At 41.4% G+C, this 13,842-nt stretch overlaps 1 long non-coding RNA gene across 1 annotated transcript; it reads right to left on the bottom strand.

The window, feature by feature from the left end:
• Positions 1-5,750: 5,750 nt before the first annotated feature.
• Positions 5,751-13,369, bottom strand: LOC145426019 (uncharacterized). The gene is made up of 4 exons (XR_013906785.1): positions 8,600-13,369; positions 8,086-8,241; positions 7,541-7,633; positions 5,751-7,281 (listed from the first exon to the last, which is right to left on the bottom strand). It is a non-coding gene; the product is annotated as an uncharacterized LOC145426019 (long non-coding RNA).
• Between the last annotated feature and the right edge of the window lie 473 nt (positions 13,370-13,842).

Raw genomic sequence — 13,842 nt, 5'->3', positions numbered from 1 at the left:
GACTGTAGAGATGACAGTGGACATCAGGAGACATCCCTCAACTCTGCTCCCCCTCTCAATATCAGACAGCCCTGTGTCGACTGTGAAGACCTTCAAGTTCCTGGGTACAACCATCTCCCAGGACCTGAAGTGGGAGACCAACATCAACTCCATCCTCAAAAAGACCCAGCAGAGGATGTACTTCCTGAGGCAACTGGGGAAGTACAGTCTTCCACAGGAGCTGCTGATCCAGTTCTACACTGCGGTCATTGAGTCTGTCCTGTGCTCCTCCATCACAGTCTGGTATGGAGCAGCCACTAAACAGGACAGGAGCAGACTGCAGCGGACTGTACGGGCAGCAGAAAGGATCATCGGCGCCCCCCTGCCCTCCATCCAGGATCTGTACCTCTCAAGAACCAGGAAACAGGCAGGGAAAATCATCACAGACCCCTCACACCCTGCACACACACTCTTTGATCTGCTGCCCTCTGGCAGACGGTACAGAAGCCTGCAGACCAGGACCACCCGACACAGGAACAGTTTCTTTCCCCTCGCCATCTCCCTTCTTAACAGTTGACCTGTCACACTGCTCCCACTGCCAGACTGCAGCTGCACCTTATGCACATTTTGTAGTATTCATTCCACCTCATTCATTTCTGTATTTTATGTATATAAGTTTAGATTCGTTATTTATAGTTGGTTTACAAAGCTTTGTGTATGTATGTGTAATGTGTGTATATATAGACACTTGTGTGTGTGTGTGAGATTTACATTGCTGTACTTGAGAGCCACCATCTACCGGAACCAAATTCCCTGTATGTGTACATTTCTTGTCATGTTCAGTTGTCATAGTTACTCTTTTGCTCCTGTGCAAAATCATGTTCATAGTGTTCATAGTTCTGCTGTAGTGTTCCCAGTTTAGTATTCAGTTTATTTTCGCCACAGCCCATGTTACTTAGTATGTTAAACTCATACACATCAGAGTGTAAAGTGATCTGTGTCTGAGCCAGGAACACCAGAATCCGTACTTTCATGCTGACATCAGGAGGTTCTTACAGAAAACCAAAGGCCTGAGGATGGTGAAAGTGGAGGACTACTTTCGAGACCTGAAGCTGTTTGTTGAGTCGTCTCTGGTCTTGGAAAAAAAAGATCTGGAAATTTTGTTGATGATGTGTTAACAGATCAAGAGATTTATCTTTAACCCTCTGGGGTTGCCGGACGCGCCGGTGCATCAAAGTCACGTGACCAATTTAAGACGACACAGCTACAAGATGCAGCACGTCAGAGTCTCCATTTCAACTTGGGTCGAATGTGCGGACTTCAAACTACATACCAGTTTTTGAATTGTGTCGATGGGCCACGTAAAACCAGAGTTATAATAAAAATACACGCGATGTTTTTTTCTGAACAAAACAGTGGTGTTTAGAGCGGGAAGAACGGTAAAAACAGCGTTTTCTACAGACAGCGCTAGCATACACTCTCCCTTTGTGAGTGAAAAAAGAATAACAAAAAGTACCCCTTCTCTATTGGTGTTAGAGTTTACCATGTCAGCCAATCAAAAAAATGATAAGGCAACATGTGACATTTGGTTTTTTAGGGAGAAGGGGAAGTTTTTAGGAGTGGCACCGGCAACGGAAAGCGGACGAGCGAAAGAAAGAGAGAGAGCGAGTTTTCATATGTGAGACATTAGTGACGTTTAGCGTGTTTGGAGGCTATAGTTAGTGTGTTGTGTAGTTATTGTTTTGTATTATGTGTCAGTTATAAACCTGAATTTCATATTTGCTCTAAAAAAGCCATCAAAGGCAGATTCCAGTGTAAACGCTGTTCCCACATGGAAAACTGGACTGATGCTCCTCCTGCTGTCAGACCTGCAGGGTTTAGGCCTGTGGTGTTCTCCTCTGTCTTATACTGAACACAAACTACATTTTTTGCACTGGAACAAATAATTTGTGTGCCTTCTTATTGGATGCAGCACACCTGATTGTTCTGTAAGCAGATTTAAATGGTTATATAAAAAACGCCTGAGGCCTTGGCTGCATTTTTATGTAAATAGTAGGGGTGCAACGATACACAGAATTCACAGTTCGGTTCGGTTCGATACTTTGGTGTCACGGTTCGATATTTTTTCGATACAAAAAAAATGTTCATGCCTTTTTAATTTGTCATTTATTAAAATTATAAATATATATTTTAACTCAAAAGTACAGTTTTTAAATTTAACCCTAACCCTTGTGCATGTTTTTTATTTTGACAGCGAATGCGCACCTGCGGACCACTTATGTGCAGCCCTGGTTATTTAGCTCGTCATATTGCAGCCACAGAAATTCTTTTGTCCATGAAACCATAAAGCTGCACTTTCTTTTTGCCTTATAGTCTGATTTGTCATAACTTCTCCGTTTTGTGGTAAGCTTTTCTTTGGCTGTCACTTCTTCACCCTGACCTGTCTTATTTGGCTCAGCAGAACTAAAATATATATCTGTCTGTGAAGGTTCTCAGTCATACAGGTCATCGTAGTGAAATATATATCCCGGACACAAAAGGTCCTTATAATAGCTGACAGCAAACGTGCTGATCTCAGAAGGATCTGACATTGTGGAGCCACTGCCAGACATTAGAGAGTAAACAATCTTTCTTTGCCTATTCTTTTTTTCTAGTCCAAAGAAGAAGTGAGACGGGGCCTCCATCTCTGTGATACTGAGGAAACGTCACCTGACCAAAGCCCCTTTGGCCGTCCTGCCCAACAGGTCGGCAGGTCAGCCTTTTTGGATTTGAGGGAATCTAAAAGCTCTTGGTTTCCTGTAGATACTGCTAAACCCTGCAGTTCGTCCACCTGAGTACCTAGGTCTTTAAATGTTAGTTTGAGACATGACCTATTGCAAGTTCCTGTTCTTATAATTTAGTGAGACGCTTAATTCTGCTTTTCTGCATACCTCATACACACAGTTTAAGTTCATTGAAAGGTCGTATGTCTATGTATGGTATAGCTGGAAACACACACACATACCCACACACACGGAATACAGACACTGATGTTGTTCAGATGTGCCTGCTTAAGAATGTCATGTGTATTTGTAATTGCATGTTCATGAATGATGCTTGCTGACAATAAAAAGGGCTGTAGCTAAGGAATCAGTCGAAGTTGGCTGAGGACAGGTGAAGGCCTGGGCTTGCTTCCCTCACAAGCCACAAAGACAAAGAGCTCTGTCTGGTCTTGTTTTGTCGTGCAGCTTGGGCTTGTGTTCCAGTGGGGTTTGTGCCTAGATAAACCCAATATCTCCCCTATAAAGGATGTGCCGGGAGCTGAGGTGCGGTGTGTGGGTGGCAGCTGGAATGCTGCGGCCGAGTGTTGGAAGAAACACCAAACAATAAAACGTGTAGTAACGTGCAAGCTGTGTGTGCGGGTCCTCATTCATGTCACAGGCCAGAAGCTTTAAAAAAGCAACTCTTTTCACTTCATCACTAGCACCATTCAAGTTTAATGTGACTATTTTCAATTCACACATAAAAAAATGAGAGACAGAGAACAAAGGACAGGGACATACAGAGTATTTTTTAAACATCACCATCCTCATCAGCTGGAAGTGCTTGAGCTCTTACTTTCAAAATCTATTTCTTTAACCCTCTGGGGTCCAGGGTATAATTGGCCGTTTTTGACTACTTTTGATTTTTACCTCTATATTTCACCTTTAAAATGTGTTTTTCTTGCCTTGTTTGTATCATTATTTTCAGCACAACCTCAAATATCTGAAATTTGAGTTATTTTTTCATTTTGGCATACTATATTAGCACAGTTGATCTAAATTCAGACAAAAAAATTCAAAATCCGAGTAGAAGAAAGTTATATTTTTTACTGTACAACCCACAAACATGTTTAACGAATCATTTTCATAACTTGAAATGCAAATAGAAATTGTACATTTCTAAAAATTATGCACAAGTTTTGCAAACAACAAAGTTATATGGTACTATTTACTAGGGGTGCAACGATATTCGTATCGATATTGAACCGTTCGATACAGTGCTTTCGGTTCGGTACGCATATGTATCGAACAATACAAAATTTGTAATTTATTTTATCAACTTTCCTTCTGACGATGCTGTCTGTGTTGAGCGCTCAGTGAATCTGCGTTCGACTACTCCGCCTAGGCTGCACTGTTGAGCGCAGATCCACTGAGCGCTCAACACAGACAGCATCGTCAGAAGGAAGAGCGCAGGGCAAGCCAGCGAGACAGAAGTTAAGCTCTCCTTGCAACATGGACCTCCCCCACCCTCATTCAGATCTGGTGTTTGGAATTATTTTGGTTTTCATGTGACGTATGACCCTGAAGGTAAGCGAGTCATGGACTAAAGTAAAACAGTATGTTGGATGTGCCATGCAATGCTCAATTACATGGGTGGGAACTAGTGTGTTAGCGCAGTTAGCTCGTTAACATGTTGGCCGTCCAGCCCCACGCACGGGGCGATCGGCGGTAGCTCGTTAACGGAGATTTGCCGTGTTGTGGCGTTAAGGTCATTTCAACGAGATTAACCTGAAAGCACTAGTGGGAACACAATGAATATGACTGCACATTTACGCCGACATCATCCTAGTGCAAAGACAAAAACAACAAGCGTGCATGCTACAAACTTTAGCCGAGTCATTTAGACAGCTGTTAGCACAGGATTCTCCTTATATGTTTAATATGCTGCTGAGAATATAGCCCAGAAGAAGCGGATAGTATAGCTTTTATTTTGGAAAGAGACATTTCTCTGTAATAAACTCTCTTTTCCAAAGATGAGTGATTCCTCAATCAGATACAGGGCTCGCAATATCCCGGGGCTAGCGATTTTTTCAGTCGGGGTACCAAAATCTATCTCTGCCCTGCCCGTCGGGCTATTGTAGGAAGGAAAAATATATGTCAATGCTTTTGCATTCTTTCAGAAATGTAGCTGGGTAATTATGTCATTGGCATCGGTGAGCCACTGTCAATATGTGACATATTGAAATCGCGTTTGAATTTGCGCTTGTTTTTTGCTTTCACTTTGCAATCGTGCGAACTGTGTATAGAGAGCGACAGCACTGATCTGTGAGTGATGATAATTTGTGCACCAATTCCTCTGACATCGTCTTATTAATCGTTAGCTTACTATGCAAACATGACAAGTGAAATCTCCCGCAGCTTAAACATGTGAGAGGTTGATCGCGCAGAGAAACGCTGAGCTTATGTGAGTGCGTGTGTAAAAGCAGCAGGATGTATATTTTAGTTCTGCTGAGCCAAATAAGACAGGTCAGGGTGAAGAAGTGACAGCCAAAGAAAAGCTTACCACAAAACGGAGAAGTTATGACAAATCAGACTATAAGGCAAAAAGAAAGTGCAGCTTTATGGTTTCATGGACAAAAGAATTTCTGTGGCTGCAATATGACGAGCTATATATATATATAACCAGGGCTGCACATAAGTGGTCCGCAGGTGCGCATTCGCTGTCAAAATAAAAAACATGCACAAGGGTTAGGGTTAAATTTAAAAACTGTACACTCAAAAAAATGAAACGTTGACTTTAATTAAAATTATTTTGTCAACAGGTTCCACGAAATTGCATTATGTTAGTTTAAAGCAAAAAATCTTTAGTTCATCTAATTTAAAAAAACTACTTAAGATTAACAAGACATATTTAAGACTAACTAAATCAAGTTATATTGTATGAACATAGATGATATATTTACAGGTTAGTTAGTTTAGATTAGTTACTTCAACACATTTCTTATTTGTGGCAGTAAAATGTTAAATTTAAGTTATATTAATTCAAATATTATATTTTCAGCCACCTTGTGCTTTACTAATTAGTTTTACATAAATCTATTTTGTCAACAGGTTCCACACAAATGAATTAAGTACATCCAACTTATTTTTTTAAATTTCTTTTATTGCCAACACATTCAGTGAGCATTTGTGTAAACCCAGTCCAAAATAAAACACAACAGCTCATTAGGGTTAGTAATTAACAGTATGTAGACAGATGCAACATCAAGATTTTAAATTAAATGTCTGTATCTGCCAGAAATAGAAGAAAAAAAACATTGAAGACCATATAACACATTGATAAGATGACACTCAATTTGGTAAAGTAAATCCGTTGGGCATCTTTCTTTGCCTTTAGACAATAATTCTGATGGCAAAAGAGCCAAACGGGACAGGCAAGAAAAAAAGATAAGATGACACTTGAGTTATGCACATGTGATGCTAGTAAGGTCTGGAGTGTTTTTTCTTTTAGTGTCTAAAATGAATAGCAAAGTAGCTATTTGCAATGATTGCTTAGGGTCAGTCCAGTAACACAACGCCAATGAAGTGCTTTCCTTTAACAATGCAAAGTGAAGTGTCCACCTCAACAGCCACAATTAAAAAAATTAATGTAATAATAATAATAATAACAATAATAATAATAAATAGTCCACTGATATTAGCAACCAAAGAAAATTATATCACCATCCCAAATAAAACTTTAATAAAACATGCCAACATTATGGTCTAACAACAAAACAGCTTGTCAGCGTTCAGTTTTTTTGCAACAGCACAGCAGTAACCATTTAACACTTGCCACTGTCAACGTTTATTTTATCAGTGTTTGGGCAAAAAGCTTGAGTTGTAAAGATTTTAACATGGAAACAATTGTTCGTCTTTAAAAGTCTGCAAAATATACATTCATCCTGTATTCCTAACTTACCCTTATTCTTAATATGTATTGCAATTACCTTTAGAATGCACACAATGTAGCACAATGGTGCAGTATCATCTCTCAATTAAATCCTTTAAATCGCAATACTTTTGTTTGTGTCTTACTAGCCCCCCCACAAGAGTAAAATCTCTCAAATTGTAGTAGTTTACAAACTTTTCAAAATGTTTTAAATTTCTCTTAAATGTAATTTTCCCTTTATCTGTCATTTACAAATTACCATTTTATTCCCATTCAGCCTCCGAAAAACTTCTGTCCATCTGACAGAACATTCATCATCCAAATTAAGGGTTGGCTTATTCATTCAGTTTATTCTTGAGCATCTGTACCTTGGTCAAGAGTCTGCTGACATACAGATGAAGGAAGAGCTTCTGAAGTACTTCAAAGAAAGCTTTCAGTCTCGAGGTTAACTGAGATTCAGTGCGTATGTCCCACCCATTAAGAGTGCACATGCAGAGGCCAGGTCTTCCAGGTCATGCAGGACACCCGAGATGGTTATACCCACATCGGCTGGAGGAGTGCTGGCATCAGCTCTTTCGATGGTAAAGATAGCAAGGGTAATTTGTTCCAGCTCCCTCTGAACAGCTGTAGCTTAGACACAAAAACATAGAAAAATGGCGTCCAGTTTAATGAAGTAAACACAATATTAGGAACATGCACCCCAGTGAGCCACTATTTTAGACTACAGATTCAACAATAAATATAAATAGTTTGGGTATACAAGAAGATTCCCCAAAACATTTAAACAGATTCCATGCAAATTACAACAAACACATTAAAACATGCAACAACATAAGTTATTCAAAATTTGGTTTAATACAGATAAAAAAACTAAACTAAAATTACCAACCAATTATTCTTTGAAGAGGATGCTTGGGTCTTCATTCAGGTCAAAAGGTAGTGCCCTGAGGACACACTCCCTCCCCTTTTCAATAGTTTCCTTCTGTAGAGAGTGGCAGAGATACAGGAAGAGAGAACAGAAATACTTTAGGATGACACAAACTCACATTATACGCAAAATGAATGACATATCCACTGCACAGATAGGCATGAACACAAGACCAACTAATCATCACATGAACATGAATAGTTAACCTGTTGGGCAGGGTTTCCACCACATTATATATGTCCATAATGGAGGTAAAGACAAACTAATACATCATCTTCTTTGCATTCAAAACATAACATAAAAACATTCACTTCTGGTTTAACCTAAATTGAGGGATCAAATTTTACATATGTTTAGATAATTTAAGTTTTCCAACGTTTTGAGTACCAAACTTTGTCTTGCTTAATATAAATGTAAGTGCACTGTGCAGCTACCATACACTAGCTGTTTAAATTTGAAAATGATCTTATTAGCCATAATATTTTGCTACCAACAGAATAACGCACCTGTGTGGCAGGGGCCAAAGTTTGTCTAATTTTCTTCACTGCAGCGCCTCCTTTTTTCTTGAAGACTTTTATGAGCTGGTCAGTGTATTGGTCACGTCGTGTAAAAAGCCTTGGAACAAGTGCAGCAGTAGTAACCCTCACATATTCTGCTTCCACCTGAAAACATATCAACAAACACAACATACTGTACTGTAAATATACATACTATATGTACACATATACATAGTTTATAACTAAAACTAAAGTAGAAAGACCTCATTAAAGCTATAATTTTAACACAAACATTTACACAAAATGCTAATGGAGCCATTACAGCTTTTATTGTTATTTATCAAGTTCCAAAAAATATTGATCACAGCTGATCTGAAAAAAATTTCATACCTCAGGCCCTTGAACTGCAACCTTTACAATGGTTCAGATGTGGAGAAGAAATAACAGGGGCATGGGATGGGTCACTAAAGAAAACTTAACTTATAAAACAGTTTTGTTTTTAAAAGTATAACAGTTCACATACCACATACAAGCTCAGCAGTACCACATACACCACATCAGTATAGGAGGGAGCAGGTAAAGGCCCGGATCTGAAATTTATAAAGTAAAACAAGAAATTCATTTCTTAATTTCAAGAAGCAAATTATTGTTTGAATTACAACTAAATAAAATACTACTCAGAAGAAAAGCAAGAGATTGACACTGCCATGTGCTAACTTTCTATAGAAGCAATTATCACCAGGTCTGTCCACTCATATGTCGTGAATAATTTTATTTAAAAACTTAAGTGTGTGATTTAACAAACTGTAATTTATAACTATGTTGATATGTATAACTCCGCTAGGAAACATGCTGTATTTACAGACCATTTTTAAATAATACAGATTACTGATAGAGCATAACAATGGTGTCACAGTGGCTTTCGCCCTTGACTTTTTGGATTTTAAATGTCACTTTATGCTATCCTTGCTATCCTATTCGATATTTACGACTCTTGGATTACAGTAAAGGAATCCCAAGAAAGCAAATGAAAAAATAACCCCTTGAAAAAATAACCCCATGAACCCCTGTAGCTAATCCCTTAATAAAACAAAAAAACATGTCCAGGACCCAGTAAAACTAATGTAGAACAAGCGCACGCAAACGATATAACATGTCTTGTAAGACAAACGCAAAATATAACCATGCTCGACATATAGATACTACACAACATAGTCAAAGAAAAAAATGGTCTTACCTCTCAAAGAAACAGCAGCTTGGCGCCAAAACAACGTTTTTAAGTTAAATTTGAAGTCTTGCGCATGAGCAGGCCCAAGCCGTGAAACCTTCTTGTTCTTCGCGGTTCATTACAACTGTTTTTGCATTACTGCCACCTTGTGGATATACAAGGTATATCGATCCTAATTGACTTGACTTAAATGTTATGCCATCTTCCTTGGGGGGCTCAACCCGGGGTAGCGGTCATGTCCGGTTGGGGGCTCTTTTCTGACCATTTCCTCGTGGCTGCGTGCAGCGGGGCTAGGGGAGGGTCTGTGGTGATGGACGTGGGTTACTGACCTGGTAGCCTGTCTGCCCCTGGGTGGGTCCGGGATGGGCGTGAGGGTCTGGGGGCGCTCCATCTCTGGGCCGGGGCCCTGGCTGGGCCTCGGGGCCTTGGGTCCTGGTTTGTGTGTTGCCGGGGTGGTGGGCGGGTGGGTGCATGGGAGCCCATCCCTGGCGCAGGGTGCCGCCGGTGTGTCGAGTCGCCTGTGGGGCTCTTCAACCGGTGGGGGAGATTGTTACACCTTGCAGGAGCTTTCCTCCCCTCAGGAACTCTCTGCAGGAGGGGGAGATACAGGAGAGGTGGAGGAAGATCTCAGCCTGGGCGTCTATTGTCTCATGTAGTCTGGAAGACGAGTGGATGGTGGGGTGGGTGCAGTTTTCTCTGTGGTGGGGTTGGGTGGACTGTCCCGGGCTCTGTGGGGCCGGGGGGCGCTGCTGCGCTGGGCCCCGGTCTGGATGGGCCTGGGCCCCCTTTTCCCTGGCGGGTCGCGGAGTGTGGGAGTGCCTACTGGGGTCAGCGGGGGAGCTGGCCCCAGGGAGGGGTTACTGCCCCTCCCTTCCTTTCCTCCCCATCTCCAGCTGCCTCCCTCCTCCCGCTCCACCACAACCACCCACACATGCAGGGCCTTGGAGTAGGGGTATGTCACCAGGATGCAGAGGAGGCTACCCCCCCCTCTGTCCCCTTCTGGCTGCCTCTGCCTCAATTTTATCCCACAACTTAGACATTCACATTACTCACACCCTCATTACACATACATATAGGATCTTGGGGGTGGGCACAATACACGGAGTCCAAGTTTCCATCAGGGTGTACACCTCACCCCTGGCTTCGTTGCCCACCTCTCAATTTTAAATACATGTAGACATTGAGGGCTAGCAGGAGGGACTATGGACTAAGTGCCTTTTGGTTTGATGAACTGCTGGACTTCGAGACCAGCAGGTGTAGGGAAGTCATTTATGGGGTCACACTCTGACACCCCCCCCCCCACACACACACACACACGCACACGCACACACACACACACACACACACACACACACACACACACACGCACCCACTGAAGTATAAATAAGGACCGCAAAAACTTCTTAGACTGAAAACCACCATCCTCGGCACAGTCAACAGGATTCGCAGGGAAATTCCTCAATCCACTAGTGGATTGGCTAGTCATTCATATGTAAATGTGGTGGAGCTTGCAAGAGAGTTGGCTCACTCTCATGTAGCTGAGAAGAAGGCAAGAAAAGAACAGTTGCTTCGGACACAACCCTCCACACCTAGTCCTGGAAAAAGAGCCATGTGTCAGGTCAAACACAAATGCAAGAACAATCATGCCACTGTGCGATGTGTTCACTGCTACAGATACACATGTGGTAAATGCAGACTACAGATACCATGGCAGTGCCAGGATTGTGAGTGATTGCTGAAAATGTTGAAATGTACTCACTCACTTTTTATTATTATTTGTAAATATGTGTACAAATGGTTGGTTTTTTGTACTGTTTTTATCAATAAATCTCAGCAACAAAGGACCTACACCCATGTGTGTTGATTTCTCCCTAAGATGGCAAACTGAAACACTCCAAGTTGGTGACTTTTGGAGATTTATTTCCCTGGATGATTGAGAATGCAAACACAAAAGAAAGTTCACAGCTTTTAGCAGCTCCAGCACCCCCTCATCCACACACCCCCACTCCCCTCCCTCATGAATACCTTTTTAAAAACCTAATATACATATGAATGACTAGCCAATTTAGCTTCCACTTGGCTGAAGCTAAAGCTTAGCTAAAAGCCTACCAGCCATTTGGCTGGTGGCGGGTTTTCTAGGTAGAAACGTAGAAGCCTGGGACTCCTAGTGTTAAAGTAACGTGATAAATTAGGTTGGGTTCGCCGAAAGGAGCTGAATTAGACTTAAGTTTTAGAGGTAGTTGAAATTACTTTGTGACAAATTAAAATACGTTTAGGCAAATGAAAACACGTTGAGACAGAAAAATTAAAATAGATTGGGTTCGCCAAAAGGAACTGAATTAGACTTGGGTTTTAGAGGTAGCCGAAATTACTTTGTGACAAATTAGCGCACAAATGTCTATGTGTGTGTATGTGTCTGGAAGTAAGTTGATTTTACAGCACAGTACGCTGCTGAACTACTTCCATTTTTGTTTTCTTTGCTGAGGCTCAAGTGCTGGTGACAAAGGAGAACGGTTGAGTTTCATCTCATAAAACTGATACCGCTTCACCGTTAGGGTGAAGTTGAAGGCCGTATCAGTAAATCACTCTAAAGTCAAGCGTGCCAGCGACGGCCCAGCAAAATCTTTGAAAACGGAGAATAAACAAGCAAAATTAACACCTGATGAGAAATGGTTAGAAAAACAACAAGCAGGAGCAGGCAAAATCAGTGCAAATAGGTGGAGAGATCCACAAAAAGCAAAAAAACCCCAAAAAACGCAGATTCTGTCACGGTCGGACGGTTCTTTCCCGACGACCCTGCTTGTGTTTATGTTTTCTGTGTGCGTTTGCTTCTCCCTCTCTCCCTCCCTGGTCCTCGGGGCTGTTTACGGAAGTGCGCGCCATGGGAGAGGCGTGTCCTGGCGACTGTCGTCATTGGGAGTCCCTCTTCGCTGTTGTCGGCCCACCTGCAGCTGATTACCGGACCAGCCGTTGGTAATCATTCCTCCCGGCTAGAAAGGGGTATTTAACCTGAACTCGCGGCGACAGTCGACGTGGGATTATTACTCCGAACTGGTAGAGTTCTAAGTTGCACAGTGATTGACACTAAAGAGTTCAGAGATACAGTACTGTCTACTTCATACTTTTTTTTTTTTTTTTTTTTTTTTTTAAGTGACATCAGAAACAGCAGCATGTGACATCACGTGATGGCGGAGCTTCAGTTCATCCTTTGTCATCTTTTTTTTTTTTTTTTTTTTTTTTTTTTTTTTAATAGGACAGGGGGAAAGAATGAAAGAAAGAGGGGGAGAGAAAGAAAGAAAACTAAAGGGGAGAAGAGACGGTGAGAAGGGGGGGGAAGAGAGAAAAAAAAAAACAACAACAAACAACAAAAAAAAAAAAAACAAACTCCTGGGTCACCTGTATGGAGAAAAAACAAACAAACAAACAGAGGAGACAGCAAACAACAAAGAGCAACATAATAAATAGAAGAAGAAAAAAAAAAGCACTATCACAATAAACTACCTAGTCATAAATATCAATAGTTCCTACGCAAGATAGACAGCGCACAGTGTGCTTTGAGGCAGCAGCCAAGAAAGCTTTAGTCCGCGTCTGTGAATGCCCATGTGTACACCTGTGTGCATACCTGTGTGGATCAGCATGCTTGCATTCCAAAGGTTTCTCCATGTAATGATCTGTTAGGGAGTGTGGGGAGCCACAGCCCTGTCCTTTATGGTATCAAGCTGGTATGGAGGAGATCAAAACTATGGCTAGAAAGGGGTATTTAACCTGAACTCGCGGCGACAGTCGACGTGGGATTATTACTCCGAACTGGTAGAGTTCTAAGTTGCACAGTGATTGACACTAAAGAGTCCAGAGATACAGTACTGTCTACTTCATACTTTCACGGAAGAAAACAATGCATACACAGGCTTGACACACACATGCACGGGTGACATAACCAGTGGGTTTCAAAACTTTCCTGTGCCAATGTTTTTGACCTCTCAGGGGACGTGCAGCAATAATCTGTATGTGTCAGTGACACTGATATAGGACCCAAAGCTTGGAGTCTCTGAATGAAAACAGTGCATTTATTTACAGTGAAAATGACAACAATGTGCAGAATTTTTCAGCAAGTGCTCCAGGTGACAGTGTGAGTAATCCCTTGTGAGGTCTAGTGTTGCTTTAACAGTTATTCAGCACTTTGTTGATCACTGTGTGGTACAGGATGAACCATGGAGAAAGTAAACATCTGTTACGCAATTTCAAGTTGATTCCTGTAACAACACACAGTGGTTAAAATGGAAAACAGGCGTGTTTTTCCCACACATTAAACCATATGACAATCAGATAACATTGAAAAACCAGTTCAGTGTCGCCTGTTTGACATTAAAGCACCATGATAGCAATGGAAACTTAGGGCACAGCTTCACAGATCATTAAAACTTTATTTGCGACTTGTTGAAGCACTTTAAACTAAAAGACATTGTTTCAGGTATCTGGATGACACCTGGGTTGACATCAAATCTCAGCACACTTTACTGATCACATCAAATTCAACA

This window comes from Astatotilapia calliptera, chromosome 3 (genome assembly GCF_964374335.1).
Source record: "Astatotilapia calliptera chromosome 3, fAstCal68.1, whole genome shotgun sequence".
Taxonomy (NCBI): Eukaryota; Metazoa; Chordata; class Actinopteri; order Cichliformes; family Cichlidae; genus Astatotilapia; species Astatotilapia calliptera.
Note: the sequence above shows the minus strand (reverse complement) of the source record. Positions and strands in the feature narration are given on the sequence as shown.